The sequence below is a fragment of the Canis lupus genome, chromosome 19, assembly GCF_048164855.1.
Source record: "Canis lupus baileyi chromosome 19, mCanLup2.hap1, whole genome shotgun sequence".
NCBI classification, from domain to species: Eukaryota; Metazoa; Chordata; class Mammalia; order Carnivora; family Canidae; genus Canis; species Canis lupus.
In genome coordinates, this window is record NC_132856.1 from 1916514 (window position 1) to 1938217 (window position 21704).

Here is a 21704-nt window from a genome sequence, read left to right on the forward strand (position 1 = left end):
CATCTACAATGTTTTAATAAAGGAAAACAACTGATAGCAAAGATATGGAATATAGAACTATTATATTACTGGTAAGAATGTAAAATGGTGCAGTCTTTGTGGAAAACAGTTTGGAGGTCTTCAAAAATCTAAACATAAAATTACCATATTCCTCAGCAATTCCACTCCTAGGTACATTATATAATTGGGTTGTCTTTTTGTCATTGAGTTGTAGGAATTATATCCCTTTATAAATTTTGAATATTAATACCTTATCACATACATAATTTGCAAATATTTTCTCCCATTCTGAAAGTGGTCTTTTCATTTTCTGGATAATGTCCTTTGCTGCACAAAAGTTTTTAATTTTGGTGAAGTCAAATTTACCTATTTCTCTTTTGTCACTTTTGGTATATATCTAGAATTCCAATGTCAAATACAACATCATGAAAATTTACCCCTATCCTTTCTTCTAGGGGTTTTGTGATTTTAGCTCTTATATTTAAGTGACTGACCAACTTTAAAGTTACTTTTTCTACATGCTGTGTTCTAGGGGTCCCACTTCGTTCTTTTACATGTGGAAATACAATTACCTTAGCAACATTTATTGAAGACACTAATCTTTCCCCATTTAGTGACTTTGTTAAGAATCAATTGGCCAGATAAGTATGGATTTATTTCTGGACTCCCAATTCTACCCATTGATCAGGATCATGTCCTTTTGATTACCATAGCTTCGTAATAAGTTTTGAAATTAGAAAGTGAGTTCTCCAAATGTATTCTTTTTCAAGATTGTTTTGACTAGTTAGGGCCTCTTGCAATTACATAGGAGTTTTAGGATTGGCTTTCCTATTTCTGCATAAAAGGCTCTTGAAATTTTGATAAGGATTGTGTTGTATCAGTAGATCACTTTGAGTAGTATTGTCAATGTATCAAAGCTTCCTACCCATGAACAGAGCATGTCTTTATTCATTTAAGTCTTGTCTCTCTAATTCCTAGATATTTCCTACAATTTTATAAGTTTTTATTTAAATCCTAGTTAGTTAGCATACAGTGTAATATTACTTTCAGGTGTAGAATTTAGTGATTCATTGCTTATATATATACTACACCCAGTACTCATTACAACAAATGCTTTCCTTAATCCCCATCACCTTTTTAACCCATCCCCTCCACCAACCTCCTCTCCAGCAATCCTCACTATGTTGTCTATAGTTAAGACTCTGTTTCATGGTTTTCCTCTCCTTCCCTCTGCCACGGTCATTTGTTTTATTTCTTAAATTCCACATATGAGTGAAATTATATGGTATTTGTCTTTCTCTGAATGACTTATTTTGCTTAGGATAACACTCTCTAGCTCCATCCACACCATTGCAAATGGCAAGATTTCATTCTCTTTTATGGCTGAATAATATTCCATTGTATATACATGCCACATCTTCTTTATCCATTCATCAATCAATGGATACTTGGGCTGCTTCCATAATTTTGGCTACTGTAGATAAATGCTACTATAAACACCAGGATGTATGTATCCCTTTAAATTAATGAAAGAAAGAAAAAGAACCATATAATCATTTCAATAAAGGCAGAAAAAGCATGTGACAAAGTTCAACATCCATTCTTGATAAAAACTCTGAACAATCAGGAATAGAGGGAATATACCTCAACATCATCAAGGCCACATAGGAAAGGCCCATAGCTAGTATCATCCCCAACAGGGAATAACTGAGAGCTTTTCCTCTATAGTCAGGAACAAGACAAGGATACCCACTCTAATCACTAATGCCCATGGGTGGGCATTTAACATTGTACTGGAAGTTCTAGCCTCAGGAATCAAACAATAAAAAGAGACAAAAGGCTCCAAATTGGCAAGGAAGAAGTCAAACTTTCACTACTTACAGACAACATGATATTCTATGTAGAAAACCCAAAAGACTCCACCAAAAAATTGCTAGAACTAATACACTAATTCAATAAAGTCGCAGGATGTAAAATCAATGTACAGGAATCTGTTGCATTTCTTACACCAATAATGAAGCAGCAAAAAGAGAAATTCAGGAATCCCATTGACAACTGCACCAAAAATAACAAGATACTTAGGAATAACTCTAACCAAATGAGTAAAATATTTGTACTCCAAAAACTACAGAATACTTATGAAAGAATTTGAAGATGACACAAAGAAATGGAAAAATAGTCCATGCTCATGGATTGGAAGAAAAAGTATTATTAAAATATCCATGCTACCCGAAGCAATCTATCCTATCAAAATATCACCATTTTTCACAGAGCTGGAACAAACAATCTTAAAATTTGTATGGACCACAAAAGACCCTGAATAGCCAAAGCAGCCTTGAAGAAGAGAGGAAACCTGGAGGCATCACACTTCTGAGCTTTGACTTATATTACAAAGCTGTAGTGATCAAGACAGTATGGTAGAGACACAAAACTAGACACCTAAATCCATGGAACAGATTAGGAAACGCAGAAATGATCCCATAACTATATGATCAATTAGTCTTCAACAAAGGAGGAGAGAATATCCAATGGGAAAAGAATGCCTCTTCAACACTCAAAAAGTCCTCTTTGTTATTTTTTGTAGGGCTGGTTTAGTGGTCATGAACTCCTTTAGTTTTTATTTGTCTAGGAAACTCTTTGTCCTTCTTTCTGAATGATAGCCTTGCTGGTTAGACTATCCTTGGCTGCAGATTTTTCCCAATCAGCACATTGACTACTTCTTTTTGTCTTACTGCTGTTATTTTTTTCGGTATCACTGTACTTTGCAAATTTAATTACAATATGTTTTGGTGTTGGCCTGCTTTTGTTAATTTTGATGGGGGTTCTCTGTGCCTTCTGGATCTGGATGTCTGTTTCCTTCCCCAGATTAGGTAAGTTTTCAGCTATAATTTTCTCAAGTAAATTTGTTCCCTTTTCTCTATCTTCTTCTGGAGCTCCTATAGTACAAATGTTATTACATTTCATGGAGTCACTGACTTCCCCAAATCTGTTCTCAGATCAATTTCTGGGGCATTTAGGATGATTTGATAGTTACCTAGTTGTGTTAGTGGAATGAAACAAGCCTAGGGTCCTTCTACTCCCCTGCCATTTTCAGTAGATTGATATTTCTACTTTTAGATACTACTGGAAAAAGAACTGCTTTCTAAATTTCCCCTTTGGAGTGTTCATTGCTGATATATAGAAATACAACTGATTTTTTTTCATGTTGATCTCATACCCAGGAACTTTGATGATTCACTTATTAGCTCCAGTAAAATTTTTAGTGGATTATTTGGGTTTATCTATATATAGGGTCATGTCATCTATGAATAGAAATAGTTTTACATGGCCTTTCCAATTTAGATGCCATTTATTTCTTTTCCTGGGTCTGGCTAGGACTTCCAGTACAATGTTGAATAGCATTAATAAAAGTGGACATCATTGTCTTATTCCTGATCTTAGAAGGAACGTTCAGCCTCTCAACATTGAGTATGGGGTTAGCTATGTTCTTCATAAATTTTCATAAAATTTCATAAATTTTCTTTATTGTATTGAAAAAGTTCTTACATTTTTCTTAGTTTTTTTTCTTAGAGTTTTCACATTTTTTAAAAATCAAGGATGGGTACTGGATTTTGTCACATGCTTTTCTGCATCAATTGAGTTATTCATGTGGGTTTTTTCCTTTATTCTATTAATGCAATATGTTACACTGATTGATTTTTTTTTATGTTGAACCACTCTTGAATTTCTGAGAAAAATCTCACTCAGTTATAGTGTTATGTTATGTTATTAGATTCAGTATGCTAGCAGTTTGTTGAGAACTTTTACAACTATACTCATAGGGGATATTTTTGTCTATAACTTTTTTCTCATGATGTCTTTATCTGTCTTTGGTATCAGATAAATGACAGAATCATAGAATGACTTCCCTCCATTTCTATTTTTTTGAAGTTTGAAGATAATTGTTAATTTTTAAAATATTTGGTAGAATTCAACAGTGAAGCCATCTGGTCCAGAACCTCTCTTGGGAGATTTTTGATTACTGATTCAATCTCTTTACTTGTTATAGTTATGTTTGGATTTTCTACATCTTGAGTCAGTTTATGTAATTTATATGCTCGTAGGAATCTGTTCATTTAATCTAGGATACAATTTTTTATAGTATACTCTTATAATCCTTATTTCTAGAAGACTGGTACTAATATCCCCATTTTAATTTCTCATTTTAGTGATTTGCATCTTCTATTTTTCTTTGCCAGTCTAGCTAAAGGTTTGTCAATATCGTTGATGTTTTCAGAGAACCAATATGTTGTTTCATTTTCTCTACTGCTTTTCTATTCTTTATTTTATGTACACCCACTCCAATATTTATTATTTTCTTACTTTTGATAGTTTTTAGCTCAGTTTGCTCTTTTTTGTCTAGTTCCTCAGGGTGCAAATTTAGTTTATTGATTTGTGGAAATTCTATTTTTAATGTAGGTAGTTATGGCTATAAATTTCCCTCTAAGCACTACCTTTGCTGCATCCCATGAATTTTGGTATGTTGTCTTTTCATTTTCATTCATCTCTAAGTTGCCAATTTCCCTCGTAATTCCATCTTTGAGTCATTGTTTAAGATGTGTTGTTTAATTTCCACATATTTGTGAATTTTCCAGTTTTCCTCTATTATTGATTTCTAGTTAGATTCCACTGTGGTCAGAAAAATTATGCGGTATGATTTCAGTTTTTAAAGATCTATTAAAACTAGGTCCTGAAGCCTACTTACCATTGGTCTGTCCTGGAGAATGTCCCATGAGCACTTGAGAAGGTATATTCTGCTATCGTTTGATAGAATGGTCAATGTTTGTTATGCCTAGCGGAGAGTGAGGAATTGAGGAGCACATGCAAAGCTCACAGTCTGGGGGATATAAGATTATTAAAAGACTGAGACCTAACCATAGTACTTTAGTAGACTTTCTTTCCCCATATACCTTAGCACCACATCAATGGGACTCCTTTATAACAATAGAGGATTACATAAAAGAACTACAAGGAGTTAGATTATTTATGTAGTCTATTATGTAAACTATTTATGACTATTTATGTGGTCTCTGGGAAAACCCTAAGACAACAGAAGAATGAAAACTGGGAATCCAAGTGAACTCTGACTCCTTTATCCTAACCCCTCGTCATATGAATATAAAACTACACACTAAAAACATACCTACCTCAGTTTCTTTTACCTAGCACATCATGTCTAACTTTCAACAAAAATAATACAAGCCATACTCAAAGGCAAAAAACACAGTTTGAAGAGACAAATTAAGTATCCCAACCAAACCCAGATATGGCAAAAACATTGGAAATATCAGACAAGGAATTTAAAACAGTTGTGATCAAATTGCTAAGGGCTAATGGAAACAGTGGACAACATACAAAAACAAATGGATTATGTAAACGGAGAGATGGAAACGCTAAGAAAAAAATCAAAAGGAAATTCTAGAAACAAAAAACTCTGTAACAAATATGAACAATACCTTCAATAGGTTCAATAGACTAGACATGGCTGATCAATCAATGAGCTGGAAGATAGATCAACAGAAATTTTCCAAACAAAAATCCAAAGAGAAAAAAAAATGAAAAAGAACAGAATATGAAAGAACTGTAGGACTATTACAACAACTTAACAAACTTGTATTGGAAATACTAGAAGGAGAAGAAAGAGAGAAATGAATAGAACAAATATATTAAGTAATGATAACTGAAAATTCCTTAAAATTAAAGACAAATATCAAAACACACATCTGGGAAACAAAGAGAAAACCAAGCAGGATAAATAATAACCCTGCAAAAAGTCTACACTTAGCATATCAATTTCAAGCTGCAGAAAATAAAAGAGAAAAATCTTGAAAGAAGTCAGAGGGAATAGAAACCTTACCTATAGAAAGACAAGGATAAGAATTACAACAAACTTCTGCTTAGAAACCATGCAAGCAAAATGAGTGAAATGAAATATTTATTAAAAGAAAAATCCCATCAACCTAAAACTAAAGTAAGAACAAATATATAAAAGTATAAATCTTGTACAGGTGAATATACAGTAAAGGTAGTGGATTAATCACTTCTAAAGACAGCATAAAGGTTAAAAGACAAAATCAGTAAAAATAACTATAACTACATAGTTAGTTAAAGGATACATGACAAAAAAATGGAAAATGTGAAGACTGCCTTGATGGCTCAGTTGGTTGAGCATCTGAATCTTGATTTCAGCTCAGGCCATGATCTCAGGGTTATAAGATAGAGCTTGGTGTCAGGCTCCATGTTCTGCATGGAGTCGGCTTAGGATCTCTCTATCCCTCTCCCTCTACTCCTCCCTGTCTTGTGCTCATTCTTTCTCTCTTTCTCAATCTCTCTCTCTCTAAAAAACAATGTAAAATGTGATATCAAAAACATAAAATGAGGGATCCCTGGGTGGCGCAGCGGTTTGGCGCCTGCCTTTGGCCCAGGGCGCGATCCTGGAGACCCGGGATCGAATCCCACGTCGGGCTCCCGGTGCATGGAGCCTGCTTCTCCCTCTGCCTGTGTCTCTGCCTCTCTCTCTCTCTCTGTGACTATCATAAATAAATAAAAAAAAAATTTAAAAAAAAACATAAAATGAGTTGGAGGAGTAAAAATGTAGAGCATTAATATGTATTCAAACCTAAGTTATCAACTTTTTTTAAAAGATTTTATTTATTTATTCATGACAGACACACAGAGAGAGGCAGAGACACAGGCAGAGGGAGAAGCAGGCTCCATGCAGGGAGCCGGAAGTGGAACTTGATCTTGGGTCTCCAGGATCACACTCCGGGCTGAAGGCGGCACTAAACTGCTGGGCCACCGGGGCTGCCCCTAAGTTATCAACTTTTTAAAAGATTGTTATGAATATAAACTGTTATATGTAAATCTTATGATAATCACAAAGCAAAAACCTATAATAGATATACAAAAGATAAAGAGAAAGGAATCTAAGTATACCACTAGAGAGAGTCATCAAACCACAAAGAAAAAGAACAAAAAAGGAAGAAAGAAACAGAGATGAATTATAAAACAACCAGAAAATAATCAACAAAATGGCAATGAGTACATTCTTATCAATAATTATTTGTAGTTATTGGTAACTGTAAATGAACTGAATTCTTTAATCAAAAGACATACAGTAAGGCAAAAAAAAAAAAAAAAGACATACAGTGGCTGAACAAAAAAAATTTTTTTAAAGACCCAAGTTGGGATGCCTGGGTGGCTTAGCTGTTAACCATCTGTCTTAGGCTCAGGGCATGATCCTGCTGTCCCAGGATTCAGTCCCACATTGGGGTCCCTGCATGGAGCCTACTTTTCCCTCTGTCTATGTCTCTCTCTCTCTCTCTCTCTCTTTCTCTGTCTTTCATGAATAAATAAAATCTTTTTAAAATATATATAAATAATATATAATAATAATATATATAAATAAATAAGAATAAAAATAAAAAAGGTATATGATGCCTACAAAAGACTCACTTCAGGTCTAAGGACACATACAGTAAGTAAAGGGATAGAAAATATGTTTAATGCAAATGGAAACCAAAAGAAAACTGAGGAGCTATACTTATATCAGACCAAATAGATTTTAAAACAAAGACTGTAGCAAGAGACAAAGAAGAGCATTACATAACAATAAAGGGGTCAATCCAACAAGAAAATATAATATTTGGAAATATTTATGCCCTCAACATAGGAGTACCTAAAATATATAGAGCAAATATTAACATACTAAAAGGGAGAAATAGAGAGTAAAAAGATAATAGTAGAGGACTTTAATACCCCATTTTCATCAATGGACAGATCATCCAGACAGAAAATCAATAAGTTAACATTAGTATTAAACAACGCACTAGACCAGGTAGACTTAACAGACGTATACAGAACATTCCATCCAAGGAACAGAATACACATTCTTCTCAAGTGCACATAGAACATTCTCCAGGGTAGGTCACATGTTAGGCCACAAAACAAGTCTTAATAATGGTAAGGCTGAAATCATATTCATTATTTCTGGCCACAATGGTACAAAACCAGAAGTCAATTGCAAAAAGAAAACTGGAAAATTCACAAATATGTGGAAATTGAACCACATACTACTGAATAACCAATGACTCAAAGAAGGAATCAAAACAGAAATGTTAAAAACCCTTGAGATAAATTAAAATGGAAACAAAACATACAACAAATGTATGGGATACAGCAAAAGCAATTCTAAAAAGGAAATTCGGTGATAAAGACCTACATGGAAAAAAAAGAAGAAGAAATCTGAAATAAACGTTGTAACACTCAGCCATTAGAAATGACAAATACCCACCATTTGCTTCAATGTGGATGGAACTGGAGGGTATTATGCTGAGTGAAATAAGTCAGAGGGAGAAGGACAAACATTATATGGTCTCATTCATTTGGGGAATATAAATAATAGTGAAAGGGAATAGAAGGGAAGGGAGAAGAAATGGGTAGGAAATATCAGAAAGGGAGACAGAACATGAAGACTCCTAATTCTGGGAAATGAACTAGGGGTGGTGGAAGGGGAGGAGGGTGGGGGGTGGGGGTGAATGGGTGACGGGCACGGAGGGGGGCACTTGACAGGATGAGCACTGGGTGTTATTCTGTATGTTGGCAAATTGAACACCAATAAAAAATAAATTTATTATTAAAAAAATAAATAAATAAACATTGTAACATTACACCTCAAGGAACTAGAAAAAATAGCAAACAACTAGAAAAAGAGCAAACCAAAATTAGTAGAAAGAAGGAAAGGAAATAACAAATCAGAGCAGAAGTAAATTAAATAGAAATTTAAAAGACAATAGAAAAGATCAGTGAACTTAAGAATTGGTTCTTTGAAAAAAAGATAAATAAAAATTGACAAACCTTTAGCTAGGCTCACCAAGAAAACAGGAAAGAAGGCTCAAGTAGACAAAATCAGAAATGAAAGGAGACATTACAACTGATACTACAAAATTACAAAATATTATAAAAGACTACTGTGAACAATTATACACCAATGAATTTGACAACCTAGAAGAAATGGTAAATTCCTAGGATCATACAACCTACCAATACTGGATCATGAAGAAATAGAATATCTGAACACACCAATTACTAGTAAGAAGACTAAATCAGTAATAAAAGCCTCCCAACAACTAAAGTCCAGAAACAGATGACTTCACTGGTGAGTTCTACCCAACATTCAAAGAAAAATTAAGACCAATCTGTCTCAAAATCTTCCAAAAATAGAAGAGGTGAGAATAGTCCCAAATGCATTTTGCAAGCTAACATTACCCTGGTACCAAATCAGACAAGAACAATACAAGAAAATAAAACAATAAGCAAATAACCTGGATGAACATAGATGCAGAAATCCTCAACAAAATATTAGCAAACTGAATTCTACAATATATTAAAAGGGTCATATACCATGATCAAGTGGGATTTATTCCAGGGATATAAAAATGGTTCAAAATCTTCAAGTCAATCAACATGATACACTATGTTAACAAAATGAAGGATAAGTATACGATCATCTCAACAGATACAGAAAAACAATTTGAAAAAAATCAACATCCATTTATGATAAAAAACCCTCAATAAAATGGGTAAAGGGAGCATACTTCAACATAATGAAGGTCATATATGACAAGCCCAAGCTAACACCATACTCAATAATGAAAAACTGAAAAGATTTTCCTCTAAAATCAGGAGCAAGACAGGATGTCCACTTTTGTGACTTTTATTCAACATAGTATTGGAAGTCCTAGCCATAGCAGTTAGGCAAGAAAAAGAAATAAAGGCCATCCAGATTGAAAAGAAAGGAGTAAAACTGTCATTATTTGCAGATGACATATTATATATATATATATATATATATATATATATATATATGTATAATATATGTATGGATATGTAATATATATATATAATATGAAGACTTCACCAAAAGCAAAAATTAGAACTAATAAATTCAGTAAAGCTCCAGGGTACAAAATTAATTTAAAAATCTGTTGTGTTTCTGGATCCCTGGGTGGCGCAGCGGTTTGGCACCTGCCTTTGGCCCAGGGCGCGATCCTGGAGACCCGGGATCGAATCCCACATCGGGCTCCCGGTGCATGGAGCCTGCTTCTCCCTCTGCCTGTGTCTCTGCCTCTCTCTCTCTCTCTCTCTCTCCTTGTGTGTGACTATCATAAATAAATTTTAAAAAAAAATTAAAAAAAAAAATCTGTTGTGTTTCTAATAATAACCTTCCAGAACAAGAAGCTAAGAAAATAATCCTATTTATGATTATGTCAAAAAGAATAAAGTATATAGGAATAAATTTAACCACAGAGGTGAAAGACCTGTATACTAAAAACTGTAAGATATTAATAAAAGAAATTGAGGAAGACACAAATAAATGGAAGGCTATTCCATGCTCATGAATTGGAAGAATTAATATTGTTAAGATGTTCGTACTATCCCCAAAATTTATCAGATTCAATGAAATCCCTAGCAAAATTCCAACAGCACTTTTTCACAGAAATAAAACAAACAATCCTATAATTTATATGGAACCATAAGAAACCACAAAGAGTTAAAACAATCTTGAAAAAGAAGAATAAAGCTAGAGGCATCACATTCCCTGATACGAAACTATATTACACGGCTATCATAGTCAAAGCAGTTTGGTATTGGCACAAAGTAGACACTTAGCTCAAAAGAACAGGACAGCTCAGAAATAAACCCACGTATATAAGATCAATTAATTTACAACAAAAGAGCCAAGAACATACAGTGGGAAAAGGACAGTTTCTTCAATAAACAATGTCAGTAAAATTGGACAGCCACAGGCAAAAGAATGAAGCTAGGCCATTGTCTGACACCATACTCAAAAATAAACTAAAAATGGATTAAAGATTTGAATGTAAAACCTGAAGCCATAAGACTTCCAGAAGAACATATAGGTCGTAAGTTCCTTGACATAGGCCTTGGTGATGATATTTCAGATCTGACACCAAAAGAAAAGGCAACAAAGGCAAAAATAAACAAATGGAACTACATTAAACTAAAAAGCTTCTCCAAGCAAAGGAAAACATCAACAAAATGAAAAGGAAACCTACTCAATGGAAGAAAATATTTGCAAATCATATACCTATTAAAAAGTTAGTATCAAATATATATAAAGAATCTATACAACTCAGTCACAAACAACCTGATCTAAAAATGGGCAGATCTCAATAGAGAGAAGGTGTACTGATGGTCAACAGGTGTACGAAAAAATGCTCAACATCACTAATCATCCAGAAAATATAAATCAAAACCACAATGAGATATCACCTCACATCTATTATCAAAAAAAAACAAGAAATAGTAAGTGTTGGCAAGGATGTAGAAATAAAGAGAATTATTTTGTGCTGTTGGTAGGAATGAAAATTGGTGCAGCCACTATAGAAAACAGTGGTGCCTCAAAAAATTAAAAATAGAATAAGCATATCATCCAACAATTCCACTTTGGGGTATTTATCTGAAGAAAACCAAAACACCAACTCAAAAAGATATATGCCACCCCCATGTTTATATATATATATATATATATCAGCAATGTATTCAGCAATTATAACCTGTGGATAAGTGAAATGAATGACAGCAGTGATAATAATAAGGTATGGGAGAGAGGAATCAAGAATACTTTGTTATAAGGTACTTGCACCACCCATAAAACAGTATATTTATAGTTGTAAACGTATACTGCAAACTCCAGAGCAACCACTAAAAACAAGCCCCCCAAAAAGCTACAGTTAATATGCTAAGAGAGAAGAGAAAATGGAGTCCTATAAAAAAGCTCAAACAAGTCAGAATAGTGGAAGACTATAAAGCAAAAGTAAAGAAACAAAGGAAAACATATTAATAATCACTTTAAACATCCATGTTCTAAATACACCAATTAAGACACAGAGACTCTCAGAGTGGATAAAAAGTCATGACCCAATTACAATGTCTAATACAAACCCACTTTAAATATAAAAACACAGGGAAATCAAAAGTAAAGGGATAGAGAAAGATATAACCTCCTAACACTAATCAAAATAAATATGAAGTAGTTCTGTTAACTTGGGACAAAGCAGACTTCAGAGAAAGGAAATTATTAGGAATAAAAAGGGGGAAAATAAATTTATTTTAAAAAAGGGGGGCACAACATAATGACAGAGGGCTCAATTCCCCAAGAATATATAACAATTCTCAAGATGTATGTACCTAATAACAGAGCATCAAAACATGCAAAGTAAAAACTGATAGAATTGCAAGTAGAAATAGATAAATCTACTAGTTTACTTGGAAACTTTGACACTCCTTTATCAATTCCTAATGACCAAGAGATCCAACAGGCAAGGAATCACTAAGGTCATGAGTTAACTGAACAGCAGCACCATCAATTAGCTGGAACTAATTGGCAGTCATAAATTACTTCATCTAACAACAACAAAATATACATTCACCTCAAGCTCACATGGAATATTTACCAAGATAGACCATAATAAACTTGAAAGAATACATATCATACACAATATGCTCTCAGACCACCATAGAATTACTAGAAATCAAAAATGGAAAGATGTCTGGAAAATCCAACAGCAAGATGTGTGGAGATGAAACAATATACTTTGTGAGGAGTACTGGGTGTTATATGCAACTGATAAATTATTGAACACTACATGTGAAACTAAGTATGTACTGCATGTTGGCTAATTGAATTTAAATTAAAAATTTTTTAATTTAAATTGAATTGAATAACACATAGCCAAAAAAAAAAAAAAACCTCTCATGAGAAATTTTAAAATATTTTGAACTGAATGAAAATTAAAATACAACTTATTAAAATTAGTGAGATTCAACTAAAGCAGTGCACAGAGGGAAATTTATAGCATTAACTACATAAATTATTAAGGAAAAATATCTAACATCAATAAAATAAGATTCCTTCATAGGAAACTAGAAAAAGAAGAGCAAGTTAAATAAAAAATAAGCAAAATAAAAGACATAGTAAAAATTAGAGCTGAGATCAATAAAATTGAAAATAGGAAATCAAGAGTAAATAGTAAAATCAAAAGTTCCTTCTAAAAGATTAATAAAATTTATAAGCCTCTAGTTAGATTAATTAAGAAAAAACAAATTACTAATTTAAAAAATGATAGAAGGGTTGGGACACCTGAGTGGCTCAGTCAGTTAAGCATCTGACTTCAGCTCAGGTTATGATCTCAAGGTCTCGAGATCGAGCCCAGCAGGGAGTCGGTTTGTCCCTTTCTTTCTCCCTTTCCCCCCAGTGGGGCACGCTCGCTCTCTCTCTCTCTCACACACAACACACACACACACACACACACACACAAAGTTTAATGAAAGAAGAGACATCACTACTAATCCCATAGTCATTAAAATAATAATAAAGGAACATTATAAATAACTCTATATCCTCAAATTTGATAACCTAGGTGAAATGGAATATTTCTTGAAAGATAAAATTTACCAAAACTTATACAAGAAACAATTTAAATAGGCCTATATTTATTAAAGGCATTGACTCAATAATTAATACCCTTCCAAAACCGAAAGCACCCAGGTTCACTGGTGAATTCCACCAAACTTTTTTTTTAATTAATTAATTAATTAGTTTACTTATGATAGACATAGAGAGAGAGAGAGAGAGAGAGAGAGAGGCAGAGACACAGGAGGAGGGAGAAGCAGGCTCCATGCCAGGAGCCTGACGTGGGACTCGATCCCAGGACTCCAGGATCGCGCCCTGGGCCAAAGGCAGGCACTAAACCGCTGAGCCACCCAGGGATCCCTCCACCAAACTTTTAAGAGTGAAATTATATCAATTCTCTACAATCTCTTTCAGAAAACAAAAACGAGGGAATGTTTCCTAACTCATTCTGTCAGGCCAGTGTTACCCTATGGCAAAAAACAAAGGCATTACAAGAAAAGGAAACCATAGGTCAATATCCTTTCATGAATATAGATATTAAAATCTTAACAATGTATAAAAAGTATTATACACCACAGTCAAGTAGGATTTATACTAGTGCTTTCCAGATTCAACATTCAAAAATCAATTAATGTAATAGATGACACCAATAGGACAAAGAAGGAAAATCATATAAACATATAAATAGATGCAAAAAAAGTATTTGACAAAATCCAACACCCATTCATAATAAAAATTCTCAGCAAACTAGGAATGGAGAGTAAGTTAACCTGATAAAGAATATCTACAAGTAAACAAATCCTATAACTAATATCACACTTAATGGTAAGAAACTAAAAACTTTCTTTCCAGCTAAGATCAGGAACAAATCAAGGGTGTTCCCTTTCATTACTTCTATTCAACAGCCTATTGGAAATTCTAGCAAGGCAGTAAGACAAGAAAAGGAAAGAAAAGGCACACAGATTAGAAAGGAAGAAATAAAACCATCTTGTGTTCATAGATAACATGATTGTCCATGTAGAAAGTCTCAATCAGCAAAAAACTCCGGGAACTAATAAGTAATTATAGGAAGGTTATAGGAGAGAAGGTTAATATGCAAAAATAAATTGCTTCTAATATGCCAGTAATAAACAATTGGAATTTGAAATTAAAAACACAGTACCACTTACATTATCACCCCAAAATGAAATTATTTATGTGTACATATAACAAAATATGTAAAAGACCTAGGTGAGGAAAACCCCAAGACTAATGAAGAAAATCAAATAAAACTTCAATAAGTAGAGATATCCCATATACATGGTTAGGAAAACTCAATATTTTTTTTTAAGATTTTATTATTCATTCATGAAAGACACAGGGAGAGAGGCAGAGACACAGGCAGAGGCAGAAGCAGGCTTCCTGCAGGGAGCCCAATGTGGGACTCAATCCCAGGACCCCAGGATCACACCCTGAGCCAAAGGCAGATGCTCAACCACTGAGCCACCCAGGTGTCCCAGAAAAACTCAATATTGTCAAGATATCAGTTCTTTCCAATTTGACCTTTGGATTCAACATAACCCCAATGAAAATCCCAGCAAGTTATTTTGTGGATATCAACAAACCGATTCTAAAGTTTATACTAAAGGCAAAAGACTTGAAACATCCAACACAATTTTGAAGGAGAGGACCAAAGTCCAAATACTGATATTACCCAACTTCAGGACGTACTATGACACTACAGTATTCAAGACAGCATGATGTTGGCAAAAGAGCAGACAAATAGAAGACAGACTCACACAAAAACAGTCACCTGATCTTTGACAAAGTAGTAAAGGCAATGCAATAAAGACAGACTTTTCAACAAATGATTCTTGAATAATTGGATATCCACACTGAAAACAAAACAAAAAACTTCAAAAAATCAATCACAGACCTATGTAAAATCTACATTTAGATAAAACTATAAAACTCCTAGAACACAGGAGAAAATCCAGATAACCTTGGGTCTCACTTTTTATATACAACAACAAAACCATGGAAGAAAAAAAAGTGATAAACTTAATTTTATTAGAATTAAAAACTTCTGCTCTGCAAAAGACAAGTCACAGACAGGGGGGAAATCTGCAAAACACACATCCAAAATAAAGGACCAATATCCAAACATACAAAGGATTCTTACAACTCAACAGTAAGAAAACAACTCAACTTAAAAATGGGGGAAAGACTTGAACAGACACCTTAGCAAAGAAGATATACCAATGGGAAATGAATATATGAAAAGATGCTCAACATCTCAAGTCACTAGGGATTGCAGATTAAAACAACAGTGAGATACCACTGCAAATCTATTAGAATGACTAAAGTCCAAAACACTAACAACACAAAATGCTGGTGAAGAGGTGAAGCAATCAGGACTCTCATTCATTGCTGGTGGGAATGCAAAATGGTACAGTCACTTTGGAAAACAGGTTAGTAGTTTCTTATAAAACTAACCACACTCTTACCATACGATTCAGTAATCACACTCCATGGTATTTACCTAAGTGAGCTGACAGTTTGGGTCCACACAAAAACCTGCACACAGAAGTTTATAGCAGCTTTATTCATAATGACCTAAACTTGGAAGCCCCCAAGATATCTTTCAGTAGGTGACTAGGTAAATAAACGGTCAATCTGGACAACAGGATTTTATTCCATGCTAAGAAGAAATGAGCTATCGAGCCATGAAAAGATACAGAGGAATTTTAATGCATATTGCTAAGCTATAGTATTTTATTCTAACTATAATGACAATCTCAAAACTAGAAAGACAGAGAACAAAATCAGTATTTGAGAGGGGCTTGGAGAAGGAAAGAGGGACAAATAGGTGTAACAGATTTGTTTTCAGTTATCCACTGTAACGGCAGATGCGGGTCACTTGTCAAAACCCACTGAATATGTAACACAAACAGTAACCTAAAGTATGGACTTTAATTAAGAATATTGTATCAATATCCACTCATCAGGAGTAACAAATGTGCCACACTAGTGCTAATGCAAGGAGTTACTAATACATTCAGGACAGTAGAGGGGAGTGGAGGCTGAGGGAGTAAATGGGAACTCTTGGTATTCTGCTCAATTGTTCTGTAAACTCAAGTTCTAAAAACTAAGTTAAACAAACAACAAATAAATCCACGTCTATTCACATCTTACTTCAAAATGCAGTTCAATTGTATTAAAATAAATACTTAAAAAATCAAATATAGGAAGAAAACATCAAAATATGAGAAAAAAACAGTAAGTATTGGGCTTTAGAAATTTAACACTAAAGGAGATATGTAAAAGAAAGCATATGATAAATTTTCATGCAGGAAGATTTTATAGGTATCTGAAGCAAGTTGCCAAAAGAATAAAAGCTTACTGCCAATAGAGGAATAAAAACATGTTCATATTACAATTAATTGAATAAATGCCTACTAAAACAAGAGACTATTTTTCTCCTATAAAATTGTAAGGCACTTAAGATGATCTGATAATATCACACTTAATGTCTAGGTCATGGAAAAATGGACACTCTCCTGTGGCACTAAAGGATAACGCTGGTGCAAATTCTCTGGAGGAAAATTTGGCAATAAAGATCAAAATCCTAGAAATGCTTCTTTTCTTCTGACTCAGCATTTTCTCTTCTAAATTATGTTTGGGTGAGCAAATAAAAGCATGAGTACTGTAAAATTATGATTCCCACTGTGTAAACCATGCAGCCAGTCAGAAATGGCTACAGAGTTGGTCTCACCACCTGGAATATGTAGGCCAGAACCCCCCCAACAGACAATAAATCACTCTAATTTTTAAAACTGCTGTGTGTGGATGTTTGTGTACTTGCAGCATAAAAACTTGGGAGGATTCAGAGACGTTAAGTCACTGGGTAGAGTGTTTTGGGTGTGGGGGATTTTTGATGACAGCAATTATCTTTTCTTTGCCAGAATGTTCCGGCTTTTTCTATACTAAGCATATATTACTTGTGGAAAAGTAAAGCAGCACAAAACAAGATCCTTCTGGAAGCAGGGAAGCAGAGTCAGCATAACCACCTGTACGTCTGTGGTCACAGTTCAGGGAAACTGAGTGTGGCAGGGACAGGTGCACTGGGAGGGGCCTCAGCCAATCTTGACCTTTGGCTTAAGAAAAGATCAGGAGCTGCAAGGGGGCGGAGCCAGGGAAGGGAGGAGAGCCAGAGTGTGTGCAGCTGGGCGCGCTGCCTGGGCAGCCAGCAAGCCTCTACCTCCTTTCTGAATCGGCTCCGAGTCCTTGCCCCCAGCAGTGCATAAGTCCACTCTAGGGCTGCCCTGGCAGCAGCAGGACTGTCTGGGCTTCCCAGGCCTCCTACCCCAAGCACCCAGCTCAGACCTGGCTCCCTAGTGACGTGAAACGAAGGCAAAATAAAAATGATAAAATCTCCTTACTACTTGTAGCCCATTGACAGGTCCTTGAGACAGGCAGAGTGACCTTCCCCTAGGGACTTAACTGCCTGGATGCTGACACTTTGCTGAGGGCAAAAGGCAATCTTAGCCTGCCCCCCAGGATGCTGTAAAGTCTACTTTAACATATAAAAATTCCTTTGGAAACTTCCTTTATCTCTACCACCCCCCACCAAGATACATGTTGACAATCATCCCCCAAGTATACCCAGCAATATACATCTGAAGGATCTCATTGAATAGGGCCCAGGCGGGGCTAGGTAGGGAGAGATAGGTAGGGGGCTGCAGCATTAGCTCAGAGAAATCCCCAAAATGAGGAGAATTACCAGTCTCTAAGAAGAATTACCGGTCTCTAAGGAGGCAGTAAGCCACTAAAGGTGCTATCACTAGTCCTTACTCAGTAGTGCTATCAGTAGACATGTTAAAAGGATTCAAGTTCCCTGGTTAGCCTTCAATAAAAAAACCCAACCCTAAAAGCCTTCAGCGGCAACCCTGTGGGAGCCCCTCCAACTCCGAGAGCTCTCCATGTACCCCTGCTTAATAAAACGCTCTTGCTTTACTCACTCTCCTTTGTCTGCCAGACTCCTTGGTCGGCTCTGAGACAAGAACCCCACACTCCCGCGTCACCAGGACTCAGTTTTCCGACCCCGCCCACGCTGGGGGCGACAATGTGCAGGAGCAGCAGCTCTGGACCGTCCGTTCTCAAGCTGAGGTCTTGGGACCCCCGGAAGAATGCAGCCCTGGGGGGGCGGCGGGGCACAGCCACGAGCCTTCCCGTGCTGCCCGGCCCGGCCCGAGGGGGCGGGAAGCAGAGCGGACTCGTCTCCTGCCAGCGCTCTGCTCCGTCCGGCCCCCGGCAGGGAGGATACCGCGCCCCTCCCACCGCCGGGTCCCTGGGGGGTCATGTGTCACCCGCTGTCACTGTGCTGCGCGGGCGCAGGACATGGGCAGGCCCCCTAGACCACCTGGCCCCGTAGGCCCGTCTTCAACCTGGGTAAATCGCTCTCATTTCTAAGGCTCAGTTCGCTGGTCTCCAAGAGACAGGTCGCAGGGTTTGTTCCCAACATTGTCCTGAAGGTTAACAGTCGTAGGAGGGACAGCAGCCAACATTCAGAGTCAAAGTTTGAGAGACTTGCTCAAGGTCACTGAGAGGCGTGGGAGGAGGGAGAAAAGCGCCACCTGAAGCCAACGCCCACCACCGCTAACCCCGCGTCGGGGAATGCTCGCTCGTTAAAATGCTGTCTCCATCTGCACCTAGGGGAGGTGCCTCCCTGCCTCTGTTAGGGAGGCGACAAATGAGGGGCCTGCACAGGTGCAGGGAGGGGAGGGGACACTGGGTTCTAGGTAGCGCGACCCCAAGAACCACGCGTCGGGGTCCGCGGGGGCCCCGGGGTGCGCGCGCCCGTGCACAGCCGTCCAACCACAAGAGGCGCCCGCGCCTGCCCCCAGAGGTGGCCAATCCCGGGGAACCTCGTCCACTCCCTGAAATGGGGTGAGGGGCTTAGTGCGGGGGCGCGGGGGGCGCGGGGGCGCCGCGGAGGACCGCGGTGTCACCTTCGCTTTGTCCCAGTCTCTCCGCGCCTGGCTTTTCTCTTCTGCAAGCGGGGCTGATAACGCCCGGCTGCCGGGCTGCGAAGGCTCCGCAAGGCGCCCTGCCGGTCCGGCTGGATCCCCGGGGAGCCTGAGGACCCCCCGCTAGGCTGGAGGGCCGGCCGCCCACGGAGGACCCCGCCCCGGAGGATCCCCGCCCCGGACCCGAGGCCCGGCGTCCCCGCGGGGAGACTCGCGCGTCCACCAGGAGCCCCGTCGGGGGGCCCGAGCCCAGAACCCGGGACCCTGGAGGCGAGAGCTGGGACAGCCTCCCTGCGTCGAGGGTCGGGGCCCGCGGCACTCACCACGCGCGGGAGGAGGCGAGGAGTCGCGGGCCAGGCGAGGCGCCGGAGCCTGGGGCGGGGCAGCCTGTTTGCGGCCGGAGCCGCGGAGGGGAGGGGCGCCAGCCGAGGGGGGGCGGGGGGGCGGGGAGTGCCGGGGGGCGGGGCGCCCTGCGGCTGTGCGGGCGGGCCCCGCGCGCCACTCCCCCTCTCCGGCTGGCCTGCAGCTGACGGCGGGAAGACGTGCTACGGACCCTTCGGAATTCACAGGGCTTTGCAAAGGCGCGAGTGTTGGGTGATTGGGGTGCCTTGGGGTGCAAGGCTGCGGGTGGGAGGAGACTCATCCCTGGTAACTTCACCCATTCCCTCCCTCCCTCCCTCATTCAAGAAAAATGTGCCAAGTTCCTACCCTATATCATGGACCGGGCACAGCCAAACAAGACCTGCCCCCTGTAAACTTGCAGTCACCTGGCAGAGACAGTACCTGGGTGTACGCGTGAATATCGGGGTTTCCGCCTGCCCAGTGCCCTTCCCACCTTGCACAGCCGCAGGCTTCCCTCCAGACAAGTCCTCTTCTCCCTGCTTCTTTCCGCTCAGTCCGGGTGCCACGGATGCCTCCTCTGTCTCAGGCCGGGGTATCTGTCCCACTCTGGGACAACGTCCAGAAAAGAGAATACAGAGGAAAACAAATCTGCACATTGTGTCCCGACTGTGAGCCTGTGTCCGGCGGCTTCTGGACAAGCCACCCCAAATGCCCGCCTGCCACTCCTGCTGCTGGACTCCCTTCCTCTGAGGTTCTCTCTCCCTGCGCGCCAGCCACCGGACCTCTACCCAGTGCCTGAACACCCCAAGTGTGCCGGGCCTCGGGAACTCTACACTGGCCTCTGCCAGAACATTCCTCTCTCAAATACTAGCAGGCATGCCCCTCTCTTGCCTTCACATGGTACTTGATATACCCATTATTATTAGAGAAGCTCTTCCCAGTCGCATAATCTAAAGAAGCCTCTCAGCGAGTCCCATCACTTCACTGTTTTATTTCCCTCACAGCTCTTACTGCATATCTGATATTTTTTAGTTCATTATTTGGTTATTAATCTGTTATTAATCCTGCTACTCCAACTCTCTGAGGGCAGGAAACTTCTATGATGTATTCACTGTTGTCAGAGGCCTGGGATGGGAAACTAGCACGAGTGGAACTTTGAGGCTAGAATAGAGAATGCAGAAGGATAGGTGACAGGAACTCCTGGAAAAAAAAAAATGGCTTGGAGATGGGACACCCCCAAGAGTGTGAGTAAGTCAGAGAAGAACCCATAGCATTAGCAGTGTATGGAGCTGGAGAGGAGGGAAGTTTACACACAAATTTTACACAGTCACATGGAAAATAGAAAATGTACCAGATGAACTGGATGGTCTGGCTAGGATTTCCAGGCAGAATGTTGAAGGTGCTTCCTGGCTTTTTATCGCTGCTCATATTAAAATGTGAGAGAAGAGAAATAAGCCAAAAGATAGAATATTAAATAAAAAGGAACCGGGGTACCCAGGCGGCTCAGGGGTGGAGCATCTCCCTTTGGCTCAGGGCGTGACCCCAGGGTCCCTGGATCCAGGGTCCTGGGATCGAGTCCTTCCCCTCATGGAACCTGCTTCTCCCTCTGCCTGTGTCTCTGCCTCTCTGTGTGTCTCTCATGAATAAATAAATAAAATGTTTTTTTAAAAAAGGAACCAGAACTTGCTGATTTTGAAAATTCTCTATCTCTTCAGGTGTCAAATGATGTTAAAATTAACAAATAGTTTCCAGGCAAAGATGTGATGCAGGGCCATGCCAGAAAAAGATAAGGCAAGGCAGGGGCTATAAAATCCTTTGCTAAGTCCTTAAAAAGATCAAAAGTGGTACTTCAGAGTATTTGGTGAAGCAGTAGGACT

The 21704-nt window shown here is 38.6% G+C and overlaps 1 protein-coding gene across 6 annotated transcripts in view; it reads right to left on the reverse strand.

Annotated features, from left to right (window-relative positions):
• The window catches only part of ALDH1L1 (aldehyde dehydrogenase 1 family member L1), a 110834-nt gene extending 90418 nt beyond the window's left edge, over positions 1-20416 (reverse strand). The window contains exon 1 of one of the 6 annotated variants that reach the window (XM_072784839.1): positions 20321-20416. The gene's annotated coding sequence lies outside the window, so the exon portion shown is untranslated. Of the gene's footprint in view, positions 1-18477; positions 18753-19467; positions 19609-19808; positions 19924-20268 lie in introns of those variants that run through there. The other 5 variants (XM_072784838.1, XM_072784835.1, XM_072784841.1 and 2 more) reach the window with 5 other exon arrangements.
• Between the last annotated feature and the right edge of the window lie 1288 nt (positions 20417-21704).